The sequence below is a fragment of the Notamacropus eugenii genome, chromosome 3 (assembly GCF_028372415.1).
Source record: "Notamacropus eugenii isolate mMacEug1 chromosome 3, mMacEug1.pri_v2, whole genome shotgun sequence".
NCBI classification, from domain to species: Eukaryota; Metazoa; Chordata; class Mammalia; order Diprotodontia; family Macropodidae; genus Notamacropus; species Notamacropus eugenii.
In genome coordinates, this window is record NC_092874.1 from 280,289,466 (window position 1) to 280,316,661 (window position 27,196).

General features: G+C 37.9%; 1 long non-coding RNA gene across 1 annotated transcript in view; it reads left to right on the forward strand.

Moving 5' to 3' along the window:
* LOC140534529 (uncharacterized) overlaps positions 1-27,196 on the forward strand; it is a 769,311-nt gene that overhangs the window by 682,106 nt on the left and 60,009 nt on the right. Inside the window, exon 16 of the long non-coding RNA XR_011977353.1 lies at positions 1-27,196. This exon is cut by the window's right edge and continues 17,052 nt beyond it. This is a non-coding gene — a long non-coding RNA (uncharacterized lncRNA).

Consider the following 27,196-nt stretch of genomic DNA (forward strand, 5'->3'; position numbering starts at 1 on the left):
CTTTTCATCAGGCCTAATTGAGAGAGAGTACCCCAGAAGGAACCTGTAAGTTACAGGTGAAGTTGACTGAAGAATTTTTTTAACATCTTTTGCCCTATTATGCTCTCTGTGGGCTGTTCCCTTCTCTATAAGGTAAGAGATTTATTTTGCTTTGGCTACTCAGAAAGAAAAAGACATATGATAATAGAGTTTGTTATATAATGCCATTTTTTGCTTTTGTTTTTTAAATATGAGATGGGGATCATGAATGTTTTCAATAAAGACAAATACATTTGGAATATTGGAAGTTAGGTACATGTGCTATATACCCTGCTCTCTTGCCCTCAACAGAAAGAGTACCCTTGTAGAATTGCACCGTACCATGGGGGATGGGGATGAGGGTAGACAGCCATATCTCATGACTGTCTCTACACAGCATAGAATGGAACGGCAGATTGGTCATTTTATTGGTTCAATCTTAACTTAGACACTTAGTAATTATGAGACCCCTGGACAAGTCACTTAACCTCTGAATTGTAGTTTACTTATTCGAAATTACTTGGTTTAGTACAAAGAATCAAATAAGACACATCAGGCTTAAATCTAAAAAAAAAAAAAAATGAACTGGCCAAAAACTTGCAGAATCTACACGTTCTTTAGCATTAGATGAACATGGTGGGTGTTCCACTGCAGTGCCAGGAGCAGGAGGTCAATTATAAGGATAATAGGAATACTAACTTTATTAGAATGTAATGAGCACACAAATTTTTGCAAAGCATAGGAATACGTTCATTTATTCACATTCATTCTCTCTCTCTCTCCCTCTCTTCTTCCGTTGTTCTCCCTCTCTCTCTCTCTCTCTCTCTCTCTCTCTCTCTCTCTCTCTCTCTCTCTCTCTCTCTCTCTCTCTCTCTCTCCTCCCCCCTCTCTCTTCTCCCTCCATCCCTCTCTTGTTTTAAAGTTAGACACTGAGTCATTCTTTCTCAGCTGCCTTCTTTCTCAGTACTAAAATATCAAACTGCTGGATATCCAGATTATTTTGGCATCTCAGTCCAAATCTAAAAAACATTCTAGCTATTTCATTGCCTCTATTCCAAAGATCAAACCTCTACTATGGGTAAAGTTGCTTAGAAGGGTTTTACCACCACAGTCATTAAAAGCAGATCACATGATAATGTCAAGAAGACTGCATTTAGAGATAGAGAACTTAGGCTTTAATCTCCCTTCCTCCTCTCCCCCAATAGTACCTGTGCAACTTTGAGCAAGTCATATAATCTCCCTTGGCCTCAGTTTCCTTATCTGTAAAATGAAGGTGGGGTGAACTAGATTCCTTTTAACTCTTATTTTTGTTCCTATGATCTTAGGTCACTCTGCATCTCTGTGCCTCAGTTTCCCCATAAGGAAAATGAGGAGGTGGGACTACATTGATGTCCAAGGGTCCCCTTTAAATCAGTGAAACTGTCACCAAGAAGCCCTAATATGATGAAGGACTGCTTCCTATTGCCTCTTAAGATGCTTAAGATGAATTTCAGTTTTTATCTCCTTCCCCCACCCCAAGAATTTTAGCCTTTATCTGTTTACTGTAGGGGCCTAGGTTGTGTACAGTTCAGGAAGGTCAAAGCCAGGATTTTTTTTTTTAATCCATTCACTTATCTATAAATTTCTAGTTGACATTACTACACTTTGAATTACAGGAAACACAGGACACAAGGAAAAATAGCCATGGAAAACACGAGTCTGTCAGCTCCAGTCTTTGAGCAAATGAGTCTTTAAAGAAACAGCAGGGCCATGGGTCTCCCTTCTTTCTGCAGAGGTGGTGGACTATGGGTGCAGAATGAGACGTGCAGTGTCAGACATGGCCAATGTGTTGCTTTCCTTGGCTTAGCCAACTAACTTTATTGCAAGGTAAAATTGTATATGTTGGAAAGTCATCCACAAAATGACAATGATGGGAAAAAATGTCACATCAAAGCATTTTAAAAGAAGGTAGGAGTTAAGTTGGATGCCTTGAGGCAGCATAGTATAGGGAATGGAATACTAGACTCAGGGAGATATGAGTTCAAATACCATCTCCAGTGCTGACCACCAAGTCACGTTCTGGGCCTCAGTTTCCTCATCTGTAAAATGAAAGGTTTGGTTTCAATGACTTTAAAGTGCTTTTCATCTTGAAATCTATGATCTTATGAAGGCAAGCATTGTGGGAGCACAACATGTAGCTTGTTCTCTTTCTCCCTCCCTTCCCCTAGTCCTTGAAGGAGAGTTTTTGATGTAGAGTTCCCAAGTGGATAGGTGGCACAGTGGTTAGAGTACCGGGCCTGGAGTCAGGAAGTTCTGAGTGCAAATCTCGCTCTGTGACCTTGGGTAAGTCACTTGACCTCTGTCTGCCTCAGTTTCCCCAACTGTAAAATGGAAATCATAATAAATACCTACCTCTCAGAGTTGTTGTGAGGGAAAAAAATGAGATGATATCTGTACAACCCTTACCTACTACAGTGCCTAACATATCATAGGTGCTTAATAATGATTATACCCCCCCTCCACCATCAGTGGTTGGGAGAAGATAGTAGAATAATTGACAGTCTCCCAGTATTGAGTACTATAAAAAGAATTTAGTTTCACGTTAATATATATATATATAAATAATATGTGTGTATGTATATATATATGCGTATATGTATATGTATATATACATATGTACACACATAGACACACATATATATTTGTGAGTTGTTGAATTAGGTGAATGCTAAGGTTCCTTCCAGTTCTGATTCTATAATCCTAGTTTTGTGACCTTTGGCCAATCATTTAAGCTCCCTGGATCTCAGTTTCCTCATCTGTAAAGTGGGGATGTTGTACTACATAAGGATTAAGGAACCTGCAGGCTCAAGGCCACATGTGGCCTTCTAGGTCCTCAGATGTGGCCCTTTGACTGAATCCAAACTTCACAGAGCAAAAATATGGACTCAGTCAAAAGGCCACACTCAAGAACCGAGAAGGCCACATGTGGCCTTGAGGCCACAGATTCCCCACCCTATACTAGATGGTCTTTGAAGTTTCTTCTAACTCAATACCTATTATCCTCTGAATGTGTCTTCCAGGGAGACATGATAAACAAAGAGCTGACCTCAGGACAGAGAAGCTGGATTCAGATCTGGCTTCTAACCCATGTTGGCTATATGGCCCTAGTGAAATCCCTGAATTTCTCTGTGCCTCAAACAGCTCTCAAAGCCCCTAAGGTGCTGATCAGCACAAACAGAGGTTTTTTCCTCATTGGGAGTCCCTAGGCTAATGAAATCATAAGTCTTGACCCCTACTGCCCTTTCCCTGCATTTCTCATAGGATGGATGGATGGATAAGCAGCCACATGGGGAATCACAACCCCAACATATGAGCCAAGATTTGAGTGAAGAGGAAACCAAGCAGTCAACGATGAGGGCTCCATGAGGGAGGCTCTGGAAATGTACTAGAATAAGAGCCCCTTGGTGATATATTCCTCTCTCACCATTTGGTTATATACTCAACGGTCATTTTTTTTAGTACTTTAAACTTTGCAAAGTGTTTTCCTCATTACACCCTGTTATTGTCTTCATTTTACAGATGAGGAAGCTGAGATTCTAGGAAAGTAGATGGTATGTAGCTATCCATGGTCACAGAGCTAGGGCCCAAGGTGGGATTCCAACCCAGGATTCCTGGCTCCAAGTTCCCCATTTATTCCTCTAACCACATTGCCTCCCATAACTCAGCAAATGAAAGTCATCCATTTATTTCTCATATTCAGTTAATCCATGAGTCAGTAAAAATTTTAAGATGCTTACCATGTGTTAGATACTGTGCCAATATTCCTATGTGGTTTCTTTTAATGCTACAATTCCACTTTCCTACTATGGCAATTCTTAATGAATTCTCTTACATATTGTAACAGTTGTTGTCATTTATCTTTGGTTAAAAGGGATACAGTGGATAAAGCCCCAGGCCTGGAATCAGGAAGACCTGAATTCTAATCTAGTCTTAGATAGTTACTGGCTCTATGACCTTGGGCATGTGACTTAACTCTGTTTGCCTCAGTTTCTTCATCTGTAAAATGAGCTGGAGAAGGAAATGGAAAACCACTCCAGTATCTTTACCAAGAAAACTCCAAAAATGGGGGTCACAAAAAGTCAGATACAATTGAAAACATGACTGAAAAATACCAGCAACATTTTTGATTAAGCATTTATTCTAGCTTTTCCATTTTTAAGGAAAGTTGTATGAAGTTACCTATCAGAAATTTACAGTTAGTAAAAATTCTTGTATCCCTGAGGCAGAGGTATGCAATAAAAATGCCTGATAATCATTCTCCCATTACAAATACATGAGAGGGAGGACAAATATGGTGTTGACTCACTATGGTTTTCTTTGTTTGCTTTCCTGCTATTTGGATGTTGTTTTTTTTTTTTTGCTTTGTCTGAATTCCCCCTCTTCTGTATCTTTCTCTCTTTTCTATTGTGTTCCAGTTGACAACTAAAGAGCAGCCTTAGAGTGTGGAGGCAGCTCAGTGCCTTTTTCTTGTTGCCACTAACTGAGAGTTAAACTACCTAATGTTTTGAAAACCCAGCCCGTTTCACTCACAGCAGGCATGGCAGGTAAAAGCATTTCACCGGGGAAATGCATGATTCCAATTGTTCAGACTGTTGCTCTAATGCCTAGAATTGGCTGCTGGGCAGGCAGAAGGAGACCAAGGATGGGGATTGGGAAGAGGAGAGTTCCCTGCCCTTAATCCAATGACCATTTACTAGAGACCAATGGCCATCAACTCTTTATTATTTTGGACTCCATTTTGTGGATTATCCAAGATGGATTTCATAAATTATAACTGGTGTTCCCTACCATGGAATAACAGATTTGCAACTGGAAGGAATAACAAAGACTATATAGTCTTGTCTCCCTACTTTATAGATTAAGAAATTGAGATCCCTTCCTTCTGTCTTGCCTTCCTTCCTCATTTCCTTTCTCTCTATCTTCTCTCTTAAAAAAAAAAAAAGCAAAAGAAATTTGCATCCCTTTCTTCCTTCTATGCATCCTTCCTTCCTTCTTTCTCTTTTCTTTCTTTTTTTCTTTCTTTCTTTCTTTCTTTCTTTCTTTCTTTCTTTCTTTCTTTCTTTCTTTCTTTCTTTCTTTCTTTCTTTCTTTCTTCCTTCCTTCCTTCCTTCCTTCCTTCCTTCCTTCCTTCCTTCCTTCCTTCCTTCCTTCCTTCCTTCTCCTCTTACCTTTCTTCCCCTCTTCTCCTCCCTCTCCCCCTCCCTCCCTCTCTGTCTCTGCCTCTCTCTCTCTCTCTCTCTCTCTCTCTCTGCCTGTCTGCCTATCTCTCTCTGTCTCTGTCTCTCTTTAAACACCACCACCACCACCAAAAGAAATTTTTGTCCAGGAAGAAGGGCTAGCCTGTGATCAGGCAGGAAGTAAAGTCCAGAGGCATGATTTGAACTTAAGCCCTCTTAATCTAGCTCTACTACCCAACACTTTGTGGAGTTGCCTCCTACCATGTTGAAATTCCAAATATACAAGGAAATAATTGGATTTCAAGTTGAATCAGGGATTAATCACAAATTAATCACAAATCTTGGATTATCTCTGTGTAATTGCCTCCTTCTATTGGTACAGATACTTGAAAATCAGCTAAATTCTGTTTTATTGGGTTTTTAAAAAAAATTCCCTTTATTATATACAGGGTACCGTATACCTTCAAGTCAGTTATAAGGTTTATCCTCTCAACTAGTTATCACAAAGGAAACCATCATAGTTACTTCTAATTCTTTGACCTCTAATCAGGAACTAGATGTTAAGTAAGACCTACATGGAGAAGCCACTACTACGTGGGAATTAGAAAAGGGAATTTTATTCTCTGCTTTGACACACACAGCCAATAGAGTGGTCCCACTCACAGCCCATAGAGTGGTCGCATTCACCACCCCACCCTGCCATTTTGTCTTCCTCTGTAACGTAATTGAATGTCATTCCATTTATCCCACTAGATTGTGATAGGAGACATGTAAGGGGAATGATTTTGATACTAGAATCTTTCTTGGTCTTCTCCTACAAATGCTTATGATATTGTACAGGCTCCTTTAGTGACCAACCAACATTTTCATGAGGCACTTCTATACCCAGGATACCAAGCTGATTGTGGGGAACTTTGATACTATGGTCTTTTAGATATGGGTCCTCTCCTAATGGTGCACATTACAATTCATGCAGACCTCCTGGGACTCAGTGGGATTCCTTTCCATATCTTCCAGCAAATCGTCTTCTGGTGTGGAAAGAACACATAATGTCCTGGTGGTCTTCTTTTAGAGCTCTTAGCATGACATGGGTACCAACTGAGCACACCGACTATGGTCTATCTGGAAAGATTAATTAGTAGTATGCATTTTAGGGGAGAAAATTAAGGCATTGAAAAGCTTGGAGCTCAGTCCAGGCTAATAACCAAAATCCCACAGTAGACTAGTTTAAAAAGAACTAAACCCCTCTCCTGAGACATAATTTAAATCTGCCATCAGCTTGAGTACAGATGTGCTGGAAAAGAGATGACAAAAGCTTTCCAGATCATCTCAAGTTCAGGCCTCCAGGGGGATAAACCACGGGTGTCGTCTTACCTTGGAGCATAATCTTCCTGACTGTTTATTTTATTATGTAGATAAACTAACCAGACTACCAGGATTGCTCATCTTATTGGATTGGGAGGGAGCAGGTGGACAGGGCACTGATTTTCAGCAGGAAAAAAATAAGCGTTTATACTCAAAAGGGAATAAATCCCACTCACAATTGCCTCAGCTGCCATCATTTCCAGTGTATGAACCCCCTGACTTGCTCATTCTCTGATATTCCAGAAAAATATGACCTCCTCTGAGCAGAGACAGTTGATTTGACCCCAGCTCTGCAATGATTTTATATTTCTAAATGGTTACGGGGGGATGAATCCATTGGTCTAATTCATTTTCCAAGAAGGGAATACAAAGGAATAGGTACAAAACTTTTTAAAGTGAACCTTTGTTTTGCTTCATAAAAACAAATGTTGCAATGCTTTGTCTTTATTTATTTTTACCTGTTCTTATTGTTTTTATTTTTTCTGTATCCAAATCTGTAAGTATAGGGTGTCCCAAAAGTCTTTGGGCTGATTTTTAAGCTTTGATAGGGCCATGCATTTGCATTGAGTGTCATATTTTCAAAACCTTATTGTATGAATTATCCCCTTGGCACATAAGGAAAACTTAGCACCTCAAAATATACCATCAGAGAGTGGTTTAGATACCATTGGAACAGAGACCAATGTTAAATCGCTTCATTTAAGCTGTTACAACAAAAGGAGAAAGAACAGATTATTTTTCATCAGGTAGATGTTGAAAAAGTACAGTTATAATAGCAACAACAATAATAAAAGCAAATCAATAAATAGCCATTTATTAAGTGCTTGCTACATGCCTGCTTCTCTGTATGGCTCTGGGGATCCTGTGGTCCTACCCTCAATCTGCTTACATTCTAATGTATCTCTAATGGTGAAAATAACAACAGTAACAATGATAAAAAATAAACAAAAAACACCCTCCCCACCACTAATCCAGGCTTAGATCTGGACTGGCAGCATGACCTTGAGAAAATCATTAGTTTTGGGCAGCTCAGTGGTGTCATAGGGCACAGAGCACTGGGCTTGGAATGAGAAAGACTCATCTTCATGAGTTCAAATCTGGCCTCAGGCACTTCCTACCTGAGTGACCCTAGGCAATTCACTTCACCCTGTGTGCCTCAGTTTCCTCAACTGTAAAATGAGCAGGAGAAGAAAATAGCAGACCACTTCAGGGCGTTTGCCAGGAAAACCACCAGTGTCAGAGTCAGAAACAACTAACTGGCATAACAGCCTTAGTTTTGTCATTCTTAAAATGAGGGGGTTGGACACTGGCTTTCTGAGAGTCCATACTTCTATATTACAATAACAACAGCTTCTTCTACTAAGAATAATAATTACAGGTTACACTTCTAGAATATTTTATGGTTTATGATGTACTTTGAGGTGGGCACAATAAGTATCTATTGCCCCCATTTTATAGATGAGGAAGTGAACATCCATAAAAGTTTAATGATAATCAGAAAGTATTAAATATGAAATTCAAACCCAAGTGTCCTGATTCATAGTCTAGTGCTCTTTCCTCTGCGTCATATCACCTCCCCGGTGACACCCTATTTGTCTCATCTCTTCAAGTAACCAACTTAGTTAAGTGTTGAGTGCAGCAACGTCATATGTTGCTGAAGGGTTGATATTTCTTATTTTTTGACTACCTTCCGAAGGCCAAAGGGACTGCAACCTGAGAGGGAAAAGACCTTTTGTTGCAGGAGAATGATTTCTGGACTGAGCATGAATCCTGCCTCTGTCATTCACTGCTTATATGACCATGGGCAAGGTATGTTCCTACTCTGAGCATCAGTTTTCTCATCTGTAAAACGAGAGAGTTGTACACAATGATCTCTAAGGTTGTTCTTTCTAATTCTAAACCTACCATTCTGTTCACTTACCTATACCAATGAATTGTCAGACTCTTGAAGAATTTTCTGTCTAGTATTGCCTTAAACACTGTGGGCAATGCCAAAGACATGTAAGATATGGCTTCTGCCCTCAAGAACTTTCTAATTGGGGAGAGAAGGTTATAAACCCAGGTGAAATAGGTTGAGAAAAATTTGAATATACAATAAAAGTTAATTTATGTAGGAAGGGGGAAATCCAAGAAAGCTTGAGTAAGACTTCTAAGCTTTATAGTAGGAATGATTGCTGCTATAGGAATAGGAGAAAGGAAGGTTCTCCAGGTAGGGAAAATAGTATGAGCAAAGCAGGGAGGCCAGTCTGAGCACAAAGCCCTCTACTTGATTTCTCTAGGCCTCCATTTTCTCATCTGTAAAATGATGGGATTGAATTAGACAGTCCCTAAGGTAGCTCTTAGCTTTGAATCTATGATCTCTATCCATAAATGAAGAGGTAGAGCTCCAAGGTCCCTTCCTGACCTAATTTGTAATCCATGTGTAAGGCACTGTGCTAAGTTCTAGGGATATAAATTCAATTCAAATCAATTTGATAAGGGGTTACTAAGTGCTTGCTATATTTAAAGCACTTTGCTGGAAATAAAAGCAAAATTACCCCTGTCCTCAAGGACTTTATGTTCCGCTTGGGAAGGATAAAGTAAATTCATACAAAGTCCCTCTCCTTATGGAAAGGGAACACATGTGTAAATGTCAGTATATAGCAGGTAATTTGAAAAGGGGGAGATTGAGGAGGGCTGAATTTAGTCCTGAAGGAAGGTAAGAATTCAGGAAGGTTTTTGGGGGAGAATCGAATGGTTGAATTTGAACTTTTGTCTAAGGAGATTTTTCTCATATACCTTGCTTTAATGAAGGAGGAAATGGCTGAAAAGGTCGCTAGTGGAAGAGAATCCCTCAAGGAACAATGCACATAGTGATTTTTGGCTTAGTAGAAGAAAGAAAAAATGAACTCAAGAGACCATAAAAACCACTGAATTTAAGTCAGAAAAACATCATTTAGGTCACAAAACATGTGGTATTGAGTGGCTGTGGTGGCCATGAGTAAGTCACTAGAACCTCAACTTTCTCCTCTGTAAAATGGGGCTAATGTGAATTCTGCTGCCTACTCTTGTTCAATACCCTTCCATCTGTCTGTTGTATTTCCATCAAGGAAGGTACAAGTCTGCTTTCATGCCTATGATGGATACAGACTTTACACTTAGGTAGCCATCGTTCAAATACCTGTTAGTCTCCAAACATACTTTTAAGTCATTTTGATGTTTCACTTAGTACCTTGTGGACTAAAGGGCAGATAGATGGTGCAGTGGATAGTGCACAACTCCTGGAGTCAGGAAGAACCAAGTTCAAATCTAGCCTCAGATACTTACTAACTATGTGACCACAGCTGTCTGTAAATCATCTGTAAAATGAGATGAAGATAGAAATGGCAAACCACTCCAGGATCTCTGACAAAACAATAACAAACAAACAAATCCTCCAATTCCAAATAAAGTCCCAAAGAGTTGGACATGACTGAACAAGGAATAGATAAAAAAGGGAAGCTTGAAAACTGTGTTCTTGAATCATGAGATAGTTGGTTTTAGAGCTGGGTGGGACCTTATGGATCCTTTCCTCTCTCCCCCTCACTCCCATTCTGTAGATGAGAAATAAGAACAGTGAGGTTGAGTGACTTGCTCAAGGTCTCACAGAGAATAGTAGCAGAGACTAACCTGACAAATTAGCCTTTAACATCAAGTTCCAAGTTCAATGGGCCTTAAGCTATACAGAACACTGAAATGTATTCCCTAAAGACCATATGGATTCTGAGTAGAAAACTATTGGACAAATTCTTAACTCCCTGGTCATGTGAGCATTATCTTTGAAGTCAGTGGGAGACTAAAATAATGGAAGTCATTATAATGGGAAACCCACCCCCTGCCACTCCCCAGTATATGCTTCTCATTCCAGGGGAATCTGTTATTGTTCAGTTGATTTTCAGTAGCATCTGACACTTCATGACTCCATTTGGGGTTTTCTTGGCAAAAATACTAGAATGATTTCCCATTTCATTTTACACATGAAGCAACTGAGGCAAACAGGGTTAAATGACTTGCCCAGGGTCATACAGTTAGTAAGTATCTAAAGTTGGATTTGAATTCAGGTCTTCCTGACTCCAGACCCAGCACTCTATCCACTTCAGGACCTAGCTGCCCCTATTGACACAGTTTTGTCTTTTTAAATTCAGTGATCAAAACAATATCCTGATAAGACATCAAAGGAGGAGGTTAGGGAAGGATCATATTTTTAATCATTCATAAGTAATAAATAAAAGTGCCCCAAAATACCTCTACAATCCCATCGCTAACAAGGACAATTCCCACTCTTCCATCATTATGTCTGTCTCACAATATTGAACTTGTTCATAACAAAATTCCCTTCTAGTTTGATCATTCCTCTCTTTGCTGAAATCTTCTATCTACTCTATAGTCCATTTTTTCTTTATCTTTAATTTCATTGCCTCAGACCCATACCTAAAAATTAATGAAGTTATTGCAAGAGCCCTGGTTTTTGTTCCAAATCATAATATTCCATACTGGATAGAGAGCCAACCTCAGAACCAGGAGGACTCGGCTTTAAGTCCTCCTCCTCCTCCTTTCCTTCCTCCTCATCCAACACAGCAGCTCTGTGATTCAAGACATGTCATTTAACTTTTTAATGGCCTAATGAACCTTCTAAGTCTATAAATAACAGCATCAGTGAGGATAAAAGATTGACCAACAATCTCAACCATTGGAAATAACGATGAACTGTTCGTAGGGCCTGAGTTTGTATTCCAACTTTGATGCTTACTACCCATATGGCCTTAGACAAATTTCTTCATCTGTAAAAAAAAAATGGGAGCCTAATTGTCCCCAGCTCTAAATCTAAGGTCTTGTCGTCTTTGACATTTGCTTTACCAGAAGAATTTTGTGTAGGATTTCTTTCTACGAAATGAATAAAGAAGAAAAATTCCTAAGATAATAGCATTTGTTTAACTAAGGCATTTATTTTTGTTTGTACCGTCTCTTAGATACCTGTTAACTTTTATTTCAGATTTCAATTTATTTCTAGCCAACCAGCTATTAGGACAAGGGATATTAGCTATTTATATTTGTCTGTTGCTATACTGAGGTTTATTCCTCCAATTGTAAAGCTGAAAGGCATCACCTTGACTTACCTGGAGTGATTGAAGAAGGCCATGATAAAGGATATGATAGAAGGTGGATTATCTGGCTGAAAGCTTTGGTCACCCCTGTTAAGAACTCATCTTATTTTAATCTCCATGGTACGTTCAAATTCATTTCACGTTCCTTTTTTTTCCTCTTCCCTTTCTGTAATGGCTTTGGGGAGAGTTTAATTGGAAAATACCTAGTTCCTTTTCTCTCTTAGGGGTTTACACTTTAAAATAGGTGAAATTTAGTTATTAGTAAAGTGCAAATTATCTTGAGAATGAATTGAGAAACCATGCGACAATTTTCCTTAAGGCTTGGATAGACCCATTAGGAAAAATATTAATACTTAATAGCTCCTGTTATTATGTTCCCATCGTCACAACTACATGTGAAAAAGGTACCGTATCCTTAAGTTATCAATGGTGGCTGAGAGCCCCTCAAATGGCCAACTGCCTGCAAAAACTTTGGTCCTTGGCAAAAGTTGAAACAAGAATAGACAGAAACGTATTAAGGTTTTATCGGGTTTCTCCATCAAACTTGTCAGTCCACAGATCTGACAACGAAGTTTGCTCGGAGTCATAACTGGGATGACATTTTGTCTTTTTTGGGTACTGAATGTTTCAAGCTTCCCTCTATGAATTACAAATAGTTGCTTCCTTACCAACTACAAATACAAATGTCAACAGTATCATCAGCACTAAATTTTGCCACTCCTATCAACTATTCACTAGAATATATGTACTTACAGGTAACATAGAAGACATTGATAAGGAGAAACCTTCATGGATGAGAGCACATATTTTCACAAGAGCTTTCATTTTTGTGCTTTTTTTTTTTTTTAAGAAAACCAAGCACCTTTTCCCAAAGGTTTTCCAGTCTAGCCTTTCTCCTGCTTATATTAGAATATAAATTAAATATATTACATATACATATGAATATTTCTATTATAAATCAAATTAGAATATTTAGATATATGACAGTTTCTAGATAAACTTCTAATTTTTTTTACTGTAAAGATTTTTTTTTACTGTAAAGAAATCCTTTCATCTTCATTTTTTGATATGGTAGGAGAGGTCATAAGATTACCCTAATAGATTTTAAAATAAATCGCTTGTTATTCTTTAATGCATACATGGCTTGTGGAGGGTTCCTAACCTAATCTTAGTGATAGCCTGGGATAGAAACTCCCTCCACAGATACATGTGTACCAGTCCCTAATTTATAGTCTTTGAACAAGAATTCTTAACCTTTTTTTCTGTCCTGGATGATTAGGAAACTGAAACCTATGGAAGTTATTAAATAAATTTTCAATGAGTAGCCAGGTAATAATTACAAAGCTATGATTTGAATCTAGGTTCTTTGGCTTCAAATCTAGAATTCTTTCCACTGTTGCATAAAGCATCTTTTTCATAGCATAAATTTAAATAATATAGTAATAATCCAAAGAAATAGATTGTTTATATAAAGCTAATCTATATCAAAAATAGATCCTTGGAGAATAGTTAGAAACCCATTATATTTTTCTTTTTTTTTTTTTTGCAAGATCTAAAGGAATTCTCCAAGATTGACACTATATCCTTACTAGTATTGAAATGAATAAAGTGGGTTCTTACCTTGTGGGATCTCATTGATAAATTCAAAATGATTCACTTCAAATAGTGATGTGTTGAAAAATAGCCCTGGCTTACCATGTTATTTTTTATTCATCATTCGAATCTTGGAAGGTGTAGGCAGAGATTTGTTAATTTATTCCAAGGAAGCTTTAAGACAAGAGAAATATTTGGACATGGATCAGTTCCTCCTTTTTCCTGGATTCATCCTGGTATGAGAGAGAGCATAAAATATAGAAAACATCAAACCATTGGCTCCATTGACTTGGGTTTATGTAATAAAAAATCTGATGAGCTCCTGAGAAGTTCATTCTTTACATAGAAATTTATCGAAGAAACCACATTCTCATTTCTCTACTTGTTTGCTTTTAACTGCATTCATCCTTTAATTGCTTGGGTTATCACTTGCATTCTGGTTTAGAAGATAATAAAGATAGCCTTGGGGAGGGAAGAATTACAAATCTGTTTATGAGGACTCCATTGGAAGTATCCAACTGCTCTTCAATTTTCTCCAGTCTGTATCCTTAGTGAAATAACAGTCTCTATCTTAAGCACAGTGCACAGTGCTTAGTAGGTGTTTAATAAATATATTTCATTGATTTTAATAATTGCTCATTTTTATAATGCTTTAAGGTTAGAAGAATACCCGAAATGCATTATCTCTTGTGATCCCTATGACAATCTTATAGACAAGAAATTGAAGCTTGGAGGGATTAAGAGACTTGTTCAAGGTAATATAGTTAATTAACAAACATTTATTAAGCACTTACTATTTGATGGGCATTCAATGCTGATAATACAAAGAAAGCATCTGAAATGGGATCTAAACCTAGCTCTTTCTCACTGCAGGTTTAGCATTCTATCCTTTAAACCATCCAAACTTCCTTAAGTCATAATCCTTAATCCGTAGTCTTTCTTTTTAAAAGATTGATCAACTGATTGAAAGACCAATTTCTATTGAAATCACCATTATGAACATATAACTTCTATTTATACATTGCTTTCATTCATGGAAGAGTAAGGATGTTGGATATGATCTAAAGGGTTAGTAATCCCGTTGGTTGTATGGTGCTGAGCAATTCTCTGGACCTCTTTTTGTGTCTGTATCATATATTGTGAGCACAGGCATCTCTCACTCTCATTCTTTCCTCTGAATGGAAAACTGTTTTAACAAAGTCCTTTGGTACTCCACTGAATTTGGATGAGATCCAAGATGGATGTACTTAATGTTAAAATTCATTCTATCGTGAAGTTCTAGGCAAACATTATTTACTTATGTGGAGTAGATAGGTCATAGTGCTGTACCAGGTAAAGGAGATAGTGTGTAGAGAACTGCCTTTGATCTCCTTAAAGTTTATTACTGACATAAGCTTGCAGCCACCAGGACTAGCACTTACGATGCTGGACTTAGTTACTCTCTGTATTAATTCAGTTGCACATTTAGTTATTTCTTTTGGTTCAGTGATCTCCCAAGGAGGAATGGCTTGTGGTTTCAGTGATGGCTTGAAAGGGCAGGGACTTTCTGTACTTTTCTTCAAAAGAAGCCCTCCCTGAGAGCATCAATTGATGCTATGTTGTATTTGTGAGGGAGAAGGGAAGACAGAAGGAGAGAGGAAAGGATGGAATGGTTCAGTGGGACATTAAATTAACATTACAATAGTTTCATGGTGGAAGAGAGAACAAGAAATTTAAGGTAAGGATAGCTGATCTGGCTTTTTCATGGATGAACTGTCTTAATGAATTTCTTTTGATCTGTTTCCTCATCTCTTGAATGGAGATGATAATACCTGAACAACCTATGAGTTGTGGTGAAGCATAGAGATAAATACATAATTTCCAGTTGTTATTCCATTGGAGAGGAAGCAATTTAACGCACGGAATGCCTGGACCTAGACACAGGAAGACCTGGGATCAAGTCCTGATTAGTGGTTTTGTGACCATGGGCAAGGGACTTTATCTCTTTCACCTTCCATTTTCTCATCTCTAAAATGGGGCTAATAATAGTGGTAGTGCTTACCTCTTAGGGTTGTTATAAGGTGCAGATGAACTAATATGAGTATAAAGCACTTTTTGAACTTTGAAGAGGGAGATAAACATCAGCTGTTATTCTTTAGTCATTCATGGAAGGGAAGTTGTGCCTGTCCAATTATGCAAGATGTTGGCTCACAGAAGTTCAGTGTTGCAAGGTATCTTAGAGAACATCTAGTTAATTTTACAGAAAAGGAACAAAGGTTTATATGATCATTGATTCAGAACTAAAAACAGTATAACTCTACACTTTAGAGATAAGGAAACTGAGGTGGAGAGTGAGTGACTTTCATGGGGTCACGGGGCCAAGAAATGTCTGAAGTGGGATTTAAACTTGGGTCTTCCTGACTTTAAATATGATGCCCTGCCCACTCAACCACCTGGGACACCCAGATAACAACTGACCAAGGTGGAACTTCAGTCTGGGTCCTTTGACGCCAAATCCATATATAACCATATATATATATATATATATATATATATATATATATATATATATATATATATATATATATATATAATCCATATATAACCATAACCCATAATTCATAACCCACAGATAACTCAGATATCACACCCTGCTGACTGACATGTTTTGAGCCCTCAGTGTAGGAAGGACCCTTCCCTCAGGAAGGACCCTCACTTTTCTCACTGTTGCCAATTTGATAGCATTAAATCTTTCTTCTATTTATGTTATAAAAGAAATTGGGCATCAAACTCATTATAAAAATATAATTCATTATGTAAGTATAATCATGTAAAGTTTAATAAATTTTTATAACATTTAATTTCACCGTTACTAATGAAAAAGTGACTTTTCAAAGGAATGAAAACATGTGGATAGAGGCATTGTATGCATAGTAGTTAGATTACTCAAATTAACTGGCGTTTGATTTATTCCTTTTCTCTTCCACTAAATTTTGAGTTATCGTCCCAAAGGTGACTCAATTTGCTGGTTCTTTTTAGAGTTTGGTCTTTGTTGCCTCTGGAAACACCGGATAATTATATCAATGATCAGAACTAGGTTTCTAGCTAAGAAAGCAGTTTAGATCAGCAAACAACTGTTAAAGACCTATTCTGTCCTGGGTACCATAATAGATAACTTCAGATGCAAAAGCAAAAGAGGCACTTCTGCCTTCAAGAAGGTTAAGTAGAGAACATTAGTAAGTATTGATCTGTGTATGCCAGGACGGACTGTGCTAACTACTGGGTATATCAAGCCAAAAATGAAGCACTCTCTCTCGACAACTAAAATCCTGGGATTCTGTGAGAGATTTCTTGAACTTTGTGATCCAGTTAATTCATTCCCTCATTCAAGGGAGCAACCAGGATGGGGACGGATTTTGAGTCTATACTCAAAATTTGAGTACGTGAGTGTGCATGGTGTTTGTGTGGTATGTATGTGTGTGTTTGGGACCCCACTAGCAGTCTGGTGAAGCTTTTGAATCCCTTTCTCAGTATCATGTTCTTAAATTAAATGAAATAAAATATCTATGATTACAAAGGAAATTAATACTATTCAAATGTGGTTATCCAAATATATGTTAAGGAAGGAAAGAGTTCTTGGATCCCAGATTAAGAACTTCTGAGCTCAAGAAAATGGGGATTTTTTAACTTGGGAAAGAGATAATAACTCTCTGCAATGACCTCAGACAACCAATGTACTACCAGAAAGATGGTGCTATTGAGGGTGAATTAGACTTGTTATTTTGGGCCCCAGAAGGTAGAAGTAGCATCCATTCGTAGAAGGCACAAAGTTGTGAAATTGGGCTTGAAAAGGATGTACTTCTTTATAGTTGGAACTTTTCAGAAGTGCAGTGGACTAATTTGGGAGGTCATGGCTTCCCTATCACTGGAGATCTGCTAGTAGAGGGTGAGTGAGCTAGTGTTCTTTCTCCCTCCCTTCTTGTCTCCTTCCCTCCCTCCCTCTCTCTCTGTCTCTCTTTCTGTCTCACTCTGTTGCTCTCTCTGTCTCTTTGAACGTATGGTAGAAGGACTCTTTTTATTAGCTGTGAGCTGGACTTGATGGTCTTCAATGTTCCTTCCAGTCATTGGCTCACAGACAACCGATACCAGATACATAATGTAAATGTCAAATGTAATGTCAAAAAAAACCCACATTTGTTTTACAAATCATTTTTAATTTGTATTTTTAAAGTAATATTTAGTGGTCAATTTAAAATGAAGTTAATTCTTAGTTTTTTGAATTTGTTTAAAGAGTATAGATAATTTATAATTCAGTAAATGTTCACTTTTCTAAAGCAATTCCCTTAGTTCGCACCCTAACGAAATGAGTCACACACACACACCTATGCACCCAGATCACAAAGTCTGAGATTTGATGACTTAAAAAGTATTTATTTAATGCCTACTGTGTATTAGGCACTAAGGATTCAGAGATCAAAAGAAAACCGTCACTACTCTCAAAGAGCTTATATCCTATAGGGGATGGAGGGTAGTGAGAGAGGGACAACATACATCTATGTTATTGTTGTTACTTGTTTCAGTCATGTTCAACTCTTTGTGACCCCATTTGAGGTTTTCTTGGCAAAGATACTGGAGTGGTTTGTCATTTCCTTCCCCAGCTCATTTTATAGATGAGGAAACTGAGGCAAACAGGGTTAATTGACTTACTCAGGGTCACACACTTAGGAAGTGTCTGAAGGCAGATTCCTGACTCCAGGCCTGGTGCTCTATCTGCTGTGGCCCATCTATGTGTGTAAGTCACTATAAGGAGAGCCATGATACTGAAATAGTTTGTATGCCTCCAGAATTCTCTCACTTCTCTCTGAGAATTCTTATAGTCCTGTGAGTATTATTAACTTACCAATGTGTCTGGTGAATAATAAAGGAAAAAAAATTAAATCTTCCCAAGGGTTGGCTTAAGTGGTAATCATCAAGAAACTCTATCATGATTTCGTCAAGAAATCTTTCTCTGTGCATGGATTTTTGTTTTTATTTTCTGGAGTGATGACCCTTGGGGACTGGCCTGTCTCCATCCATTTTTCTCTCTAGCATTTGAAATGACAGGTTATTCAAATGCCCAAATATTAATTTCTGTGGCTTATCCCTATATTTCATCTACCACCTTGCTGTGCATCTTCAGGATTTCCATTATTTTCTGCTGAACCGCTGGCAAGCTAAATTTCTCTAACGGGCTTCGATTCATTGCATTAAATGCCTGTACAGCCCTGGAAGATTTATTGATTTTTTTCCCCCTTAGCCAAGTGACAAATACTATTTTTGAGACTATAATAGAGATTGATTACAATTTTGTGGAACGCAGAGAGAGCTGATCTCAGTAAGACAACCTTGGGGCATAAGAAAATGGGTGGAAGGGAAGAGAAGAAAATCATTGAATTAATAAAGAAGTTAATGAATTCATCTGCTCCTGATGAAGATAGAGAAGCTTTTTTTTCTGGCTGATGAAAAATACAGTAGATTCTTGGTTGCCATACACAATGAAGATAAGTTTAAATACTTGGAGAAGACATGTTGGCTTTCTGGAATCTCAGTAAGATAAACTATCCATAGTTTTCTAGGCCCAGAAGTAAGAGATGACATCCAGGTACATATCAGGATATCTCAGAGTGGTAGTTTTAGTGAGAATTTTGGATTTTTTGCAATTAAATCAGGGCAAAGGCTGATGATGACAGATTAAAATCAAGTGCAAAATGTTAAGTAGACTAGGGGGAGTATTGTACCTTTTCTGTATTAATTGATTCACATATAGCATAAAAATAAATGGAATTCGTTTCTTTGTCTCTCTTATTTTCATTCTTTCATGGCTGTTATTTTTATTAATAAGATTTATCACATTATAACTGATATGAATGTGTTGTGTATCACTTGCCTCACTCACTAGTAGCTTTCAGCCCAGGTTATATGGAGAAAAGGAACCTTTCGTAGGCTTTAAGTATATAAAGGATGAGCTGGCAGGATCCCTGAGCCCAAGACAAAAGAAGGATAAGTTGGAATTTAAAGGATTTCAACAACTGTACTATGAACCTTGGGCGAGGTATTTATTTTCTCTGGTTAAATGAATTCAGCTTAGTTCAGCAAGCATTTGTCAGGCTCTTACTATGTGCCAGGCATATAGGGCTCAGAACACAAAATCAAAATGGAACAGTTCTTGACCTTACAACATCACATTCCACTGGATCAGGGGAATCCTAACCTGGAGTCTAGAGACACTCTTTCCCCACAAGCAACCTATGGAAAATTTTCAGGAGGTTCTGTGAACTTGGATGGGAAAAAAATGAACTTTTATTTCAGTATAATGGCTCTTTTTGATCCAGTGAATTTTATTTCATTCATTATGGAAAAAAAAAAAACAAAACTTATTCAGAGGTAGCGCAGTGAATAGTGCTCCTGCCCTGGAGTAAGAAAGACCTGAGTTCAAATCCAGTTTCTGTCACTTCCTAGCTGTATGACCCCGGGCAAGTTATTTAACCATTTTCCTCAGTTTTCTCATTTGTAAAAATGAGCTGGAGGATTAAATAGCAAATAACTTCAATATCTTTGCCAAGAAAACCCCAGATAGGGTCACGAAGAGTTTGACATGAGTGAAACAGCTCAATGACAACAACCCTAGGCTTCACTAGGCTGCTAAATTAGGGCATGGCACAAAAGAAAGAAGGGAAGGAAGGAAGGAAGGAAGGAAGGAAGGAAGGAAGGAAGGAAGGAAGGAAGGAAGGAAGGAAGGAAGGAAGGAAGGAAGGAAGGAAAGAAGAAAAGGAGAGAGGGTTAAGTTAAGAACCCCAGTACAGAGTAATACAGCATTCTCACAGAGTTGTTTTTTAATCCCATCTCTCTCACTTGCTCATTGTGTAACCTTGAGCATCTAGCTTTTAAAAGCCTCAGTTTAATCATCTGTAAAATGGGGATAATAATAACACCTATCTCAGAGGGCTATTGTGAGACCAAAATGAGAAAAGTACATCACGTTCTTTACAAAATGTTTGGTGCCGTAGCAACGTCAGAGCTAGCATTAATGATGGTAGTGCCATTGGTTAGAACTGAGACCACAGAAAAAGATCATCTGGTAAACATATGATCAAACCAGACTGGAAAATAAGCTTGTCCCCTCAGGTACTGAAAAATTTTAGCCTAGACAATTTAGATTACAGGCAGGTTGAAATGGATAACTTTACTTGAGGGCATTGTGTCTGTTTATTTGCCATTAGCATACTTGTAGCCTTATACATCTAAAGGGATAGGGATTGGACATGTGATCTCATGGATATTGGGAACTTCCAGAAGAGAATATTCTCTCTCCAAGTTGAGGTGGAATTTTAGTTCTAGAGAGTTCTTGAGATCCAGAGTGTCAAACACACAGAAACATACATAAAGCTCCCTGCAGGCTGCACATTGACTTGGTTTTAAAATGTACTGTTTTCTATATTGTATTGTATTTTTATTTATTTTGATCATCAATACCCAAATACATTTTAATCTGATTCAGTCTATACTTGGGAGTGCAACACATGTATTTGATATTCTCTGACCTAGAGCACTGAATGATTAAGTGACTTGTCCAGGATTTCATAAACTTTGTGCATCCAAGACATGCCAGGAATGTAGGTTAGCTTTGCCTTTGTTGTTGTTGTGTTCATACTTAATTTTTGAAGAGGACCATGACATCAGAGAAATGATGACATGACTTGCATTTGACTTTGTTTTTAGTGAGTGAGGGCTGTGAAGGTCATCAACCTCACTTTCTCCTCCTGAGCCATCTGGATCCAGTGACCAGATATTCATCAGGATGACTGGAGATGACCCAGGATGCAATGGAAAACCTTGGCCCTTTAGTCTAAGGCCTTTTTAGGTACTCACTTCAAGTGAGGTAAAGCTCATTCAGTGAATAGATCTCTTTAAAAGTAGACAGGCCCCTTTAATAGAAAAGAAAACAGAAGGAGAGAGAATATAATCATAGAGGGATATAGAAAATAATAGAGGGAGAGACAAAGAAAGAGAAGGAGAAGAAGAGAAAGAGAGAGAGAGAAAGTGAGAGAGAAATTATACTATTATATTATTTTCTTCCATATATAATTTTGTGTCTGTGTGTAGTTGAAGGACAGGTAAGTAGGTAAAGAAATGGCTTGATAAGTTGATAGATAATAGGTAGAGATAAAAAATAACTAGGTCAGGAGAGAGAGGGAAGAGAGAGACAAGACAGAGTGAACGAGTTGGTGTGATAGATGATAGATCTGGAAAAATTGATCAAATCCAGATATTCTTCATTAAATATATTTGAACTCACAAAGAATTATGTCAAAGAGGAAGGATGAGGTTCGGAGCAAAACAGGGTTCTTGCTTTGAACATGTTTCTATTCAAATATTGGTGAGGTATCAGGAAAGGTGTTCTGTCTCTTAATGATTAAGAGTGTATAAATTATATTATTATTTATTATATTCATATAATAGAAATTGTATATATATACATACATACATATACATACATACAGACAGACAGACAGACAGACAGACATACACATGGCAGCCCTGATAAGAACAATTTATTCACATATATATGTGTGTGTTCTAAAGTTTGTAGGCTGCTTCCCAAAGATGGGCTCTTCTGGACTTCACCACAACCCCTGGGCATTCTCATTGCTATTTCCACACGGGGCATGAGCCCAGAGAGATTAAGTGATGTTACGGAGGTCCTATAACTAGTAGGCCTCAGAGGTGGGATTTGAATCCAGGTCCTATGGCTCCAGAGCCAACCCATTTTCCATCTCCTCACTACAAACCTTGAAGTGATATTTGTATGATCTATGGTCACTGGGCTTGGAGTTCATATGTTTTTCAAGTGCTCAATTTCTTTATATTCACTGAATACCAATGTTTAAAAGTTCTTGTTTTCTAGTCATTTTTTTCATATTCAACCCTTTATAACCCCATTTGGGGTTTTCATGGTAATTCCTGAAATATTTTGCCATTTCATTCTCCAATTCGTTTTAGAGATAAGGAAACTGCCTCAAACAGGATGAAGTGACTTGCTCAGGGTCACACTAAGTTAGGATGTGTCTTAAGGTCAGATTTGAACTCTGGTCTTCATAACTCCAGACACAGTGTTCTATCCATCTTGATGCCATCTAGCTGCCCCTTGTAATTCTAGGCAAGTCATTTCATTTCTCAACACTCTAGGAAACTCTTAACTCTAAGAGGAGCACTGGACTGTACTGATAAAGAGAGGTTCCTCACGAGAATTCCCTTTATGAAGGGAATAACAGGTCTCATTATCCCTTTGGTTTGGTTAAATGACAAGGTTAGTGTGAATCATATTTCAATACCTGATTAACCATGATTAATCTAGGTGATTTTAGAGCTGTTTTTAAACATTACAGATTCTAGGAAGTGATGGAAAGGGAAGTCACATTCTTTTCTCCCATTTTGAGATGCTGTATTACTTCATGAATCATTTAGCTTCACAGAGATTGTTTGATATGTTCAAAAAGTCCAAGATCTCTTTTTTTTTCTATTACAGGATAAACCTTCATTAAAAATTTACTCTTCCAAATTATCTATTCCTACAGATCCCTGGAAGGTTGTATTTTTATGTGTATATTTTATAACATAAAACCAATAACAGTCCTTTTCCTTTTCATCATGACTTCTAAAAATATTGTAATATCTTCCTTGGAATCAATTAATCAATCAGCATATACTAAGGATCTATTAAGTACCTAGAGCTGTGCTGAACACTGGGGAAGCAGAGATTAAAATAAAAATGGTTCCTCCTCTTCAGAACCTTAAATACAGTCAGGATTCTGAGTATCCTCATTTTCTGCTACAAAGAAATATATGAGATTCAAAATGGCTGACAGGCGTGAAGTCTTCCTTTCATATTCTTTGGATCAACTTTCTTTTGGAACTATTGAGGTGCTTTAGGGGAGAACTTTAAAAAGTTCCTTAAAGCATGCTATATTTGATAGAACTTGTATTCCTTAGGGGTTTTTTTTTAAATGCTTTGTTTCTTGATGATTTAACAAATTTTCTAATCATTTCAGAGATCCAACTTTTACCAGTCTCCACTGAATAGTCAAAAAAAAAAAAATAAGACCATGATTTGGGATGAGTCATTGACTTTAGACTCTTTAAGTTACCTAGACAGAAATATAGTATATCAAGTGATTTTGTTTTAAAGACATTATGAATATAATGGCAAGTCGACTGGACTTCAAACTCAACCATTCTTGGAATGCATACAATATTTCCTCCCAGATTTATGATTTTGTTGGCATAATGAACTCTGAGTGAAGGAAGTCACTTTACCACACATCTCTGCAACTTCCCTGGAATATATAATAAATATCTAATGATAATTATTTAACTAGAGACAACAAACAAATGTTAAAAAATTGTTTTACATGTAAATGAAAAGAATACATTAAAAATAAGATGAATAAATAGAGACAATGAGGAATAATGTTTGGTTAGATAGCCTTGGAGTCAGGAAAATCTGGTTTGACGTTCTGTCTTGATTCATATGAGCTGTGTTATCCTCAAGTCACTTACAGACAACTCTTCAGACCAAAAGCTTCAAGTCAATTGCGATGGAGGAGGGAGTATTCATTATGGAAGTTCCCTACATATGAAATCACTAATCTGTCTATTGATCCAAATAGAGAGAAAACCCTCTCTATCAGTGCCAATCAACAAGTGCTCTGCAGCGTATAGTTTTAGAGAGTTCTCTGAATAATTGGGAGATTAAATAATTTGTCAGTTTGTGTCGGAGGTGGGATGTGTCCTCCTCCTGCTCAGGCCCTCTCCAATAGAGAGGCTGTGTTTTTTCTTCTTCCTACTCATTCCCTATTCTCCTCTTTTCTTCTTCTACTCCTCCTCTTCTTTCTTTTCCTTATTTTCCCTCCCTTCCTCTCCCTCCCTCTCTGTCTCTGTCTCTTTTTCTTCCCCTTTCTGCCCCTCTCTCTCTGTATTGATCTGTATCTAGATAGATACATCTCTATCCTTCCCTCTTTCCCTCTTTCTCACCCCATCTCTTTCTTTCATTAAATTAAAAGATACCTCTTAATAGGAAAACACATGATTCTTACAAATTGCATTTTAAGTTTTTCTTGCAACAACCTTACGGGAAAAAGAATGATATGTGTTTTTGTACCGGAGAAATCATGTTGTCTATCCTGCTGTTAAGAATAGATAGGTGTTGAGGGAGTTGGTGTTCTTAGTGGAGTCTGCTGAATTCGAGTCTGCTGAATTCCTTGCTCTGGAGTGATTTAAGTCTCTGTGGCCATTTCTTTGTGATGAATAATCTGAAAGCTGCTATCTATAGGCAGTAGATAACCTGGAAATGAATGACATAAGGCCTCTGTAGATCCTGGAAGAGATTATGCTGCCAGCTAAAATGAGAATAAAAGATGAGCATGTAAATAATACTTGTGGACAAAACACATTAGCAAGACATGGGTTGGGGGGAGGACACAACCAAAACCAAAAACAACTAGGATCAACCAAATGGTCCAACACCGCTTTGAAGTCATGAAATTGTCAGCTCTCATTAACTAATGAGTGGAAGTTTGTAGTTCTGACATGTAGAGAATTATTGAGAGATTGTGATGAAGGATCTCTGAAATTGAGGAAAATTGGGATGGTGGTGGTGGCTATTAGGCTCCAGAGCAATGGTTACTTCATGCTTGAAACAGGAATTTAAAGATTTCACAATCTGTTCCCAGCCTTTTTTTTTAACCTTTCCATCCTACTTCTTCTTCCCTACATCTTTCATTCCAGCCAAACTTTCTTTTTCATTATCTTCTTTTAGAAAAAACAAGAGGGAGGAAAGGAAGGCATGAAAAGAAAGAAAGGATAAAAAATAGGGAAGGATAAAAAAGTATGGAAGGAAAGACAGACTTCTTGATTTGGAGGTAGAGGACTTGGTTTCGAATTCCAGCTCTGTTACTTATATACCTGTGTGACCTAGGCAGGTCAACTCACTTCACTGAAACCTTTTGCTTATCTGTCAGATGAGGGAAACAGACTATAACTCTGTTTATGATCAATCAATCAACAATCATTCATTACACACCGGCTGTGTGTTAGACATTGGCTTTGTAAAGATAAAAATCAAACCATCGAGGACTGCCACCCTCATTCAGTTCAATTCAACAAACATTCTTTAAGTGCCTACCATGGGTGATGGAGATGCAAAGGCAGAAATGATATCATTCCTGGGGTTGAGTGTGAAAAACGCTCTCATTATATGAGATACCCAAACCTTTTCTGAGGATTTGATCAAACCCTTATTCTTCAAAGGCCAGCTCAAACCAAACCTCTTCCATGAAGCCATCCTCGATGATCTTGCATCTGTGTGATCTCTCTTCCTCAGATCCTTCTATCACTTTTATTCTGAAGCATCCATCTAGCAGTCACTGCTGAGTATAGCTACTTTTTGTTTATTTGGTTTTCACATTGGTTTTATTTCTGTTGTTAGACTATAAGCCCTCTAGAGGCAAGAAGAGACCTTGACATTCTTTTACAACTCTTTCCAACCATCACAATGTGATAAATTCTAGACACCAGCCCTGTGTGGAAAGTCCCTCTCCCAAAAATTCTGAACATTCTCTGCCACTTCAAGTATATTTGAATGTAAGCTCCTTGTCAATAGGACTTATTTCAATAATTGTATTTTTATCCTCCAGGCTTAGTATATAATAAGTACCTAATAAATGCTTGTTAATTGATTGACTAAAGGATACCTTTAGCCCAGAGACATTAAGTGATGCCCAGGGTCACATAGTATATGTCAGAAGCCTAGCTTTCTATCCAGGACACTAATCTAATCCAATCCAGTAAACATTTATCAAGGTCCTACAATGTGCCAAGTACTGTGCTAAATGGTAGGGATTTGTTTTTGTTCAGTCATATTTTCAGTTGTGTCTGACTTCATGGCCCTATTTGAGATTTTCTTGGCAAAGATACTGTAGGAGTTTCCCATTTCCTTCTCTAGCTTATTTACGGATGAGAAAACTGAGGCAAACAGGGTTAAGTGACTTGCCCAGGATCACAGAGCTAATAAGTGTCTGAGGGCAGATTTGAACTCAGGAAGGTGATTTTTCTTGACTTCATGCCTAGCACTCTGTATATCCCCCTAGCTGTTGAAGTGCTGGAGATACAATAGATAAGATAGTTCTTACCCTCAAGCAGCTTATACTCTAATGGGTGTAGACAAACATACCAAAGGAGGCAGGAAGGGGTGGCAGAGTGGGTTGGGTGGGGAGGACACTGGGGTTGAGGCCGTCTTGTTTCAAGGCAGCAGATGCAGAGCGTCCCCAAACTGCCTGACCCCCTTGTATATAGAGAAAGTATGTTGGTGTAGTGAAGAGAGCTCTAGACTTGGCGTTGAGAAGACCCGAGTTTGAATGCTACCACAGTTACTTCCCAGCTGCATGACCCTAGGTAAATCACTTAACCTTGCCCGCCTCAAATTTCCTCATCAGTAAAATGGGGATAATAATAGCCCATATCTCACAGAGTTCTTGTGAGGACCAAATGAGTCAACATATATATAGAATTTTGTGATTTATTAATGCTAGTTATGATGCAGAGATGTAGGTGTCTGACAGAGATGCAGAGATTGGTTGGTTTATTTGAGTAACAGACTCCGGTAGTTCAGGAACTATGAATTCAAACCTCCATTCTTCCATTAACCTTTCCTTGACTTTTGGCTACTGGTTCTATTTTGGGGAAGGGGAGGATTCCCTTTTTGCTAACTGCAAATTGGGCATTAACAGTCTTCCCTGTCTGATTCATGAAAGTGTTTCAAGGCTCTGATGAATGGAAGGTTTTAGTCTCTAACCCCATTAATTAGGG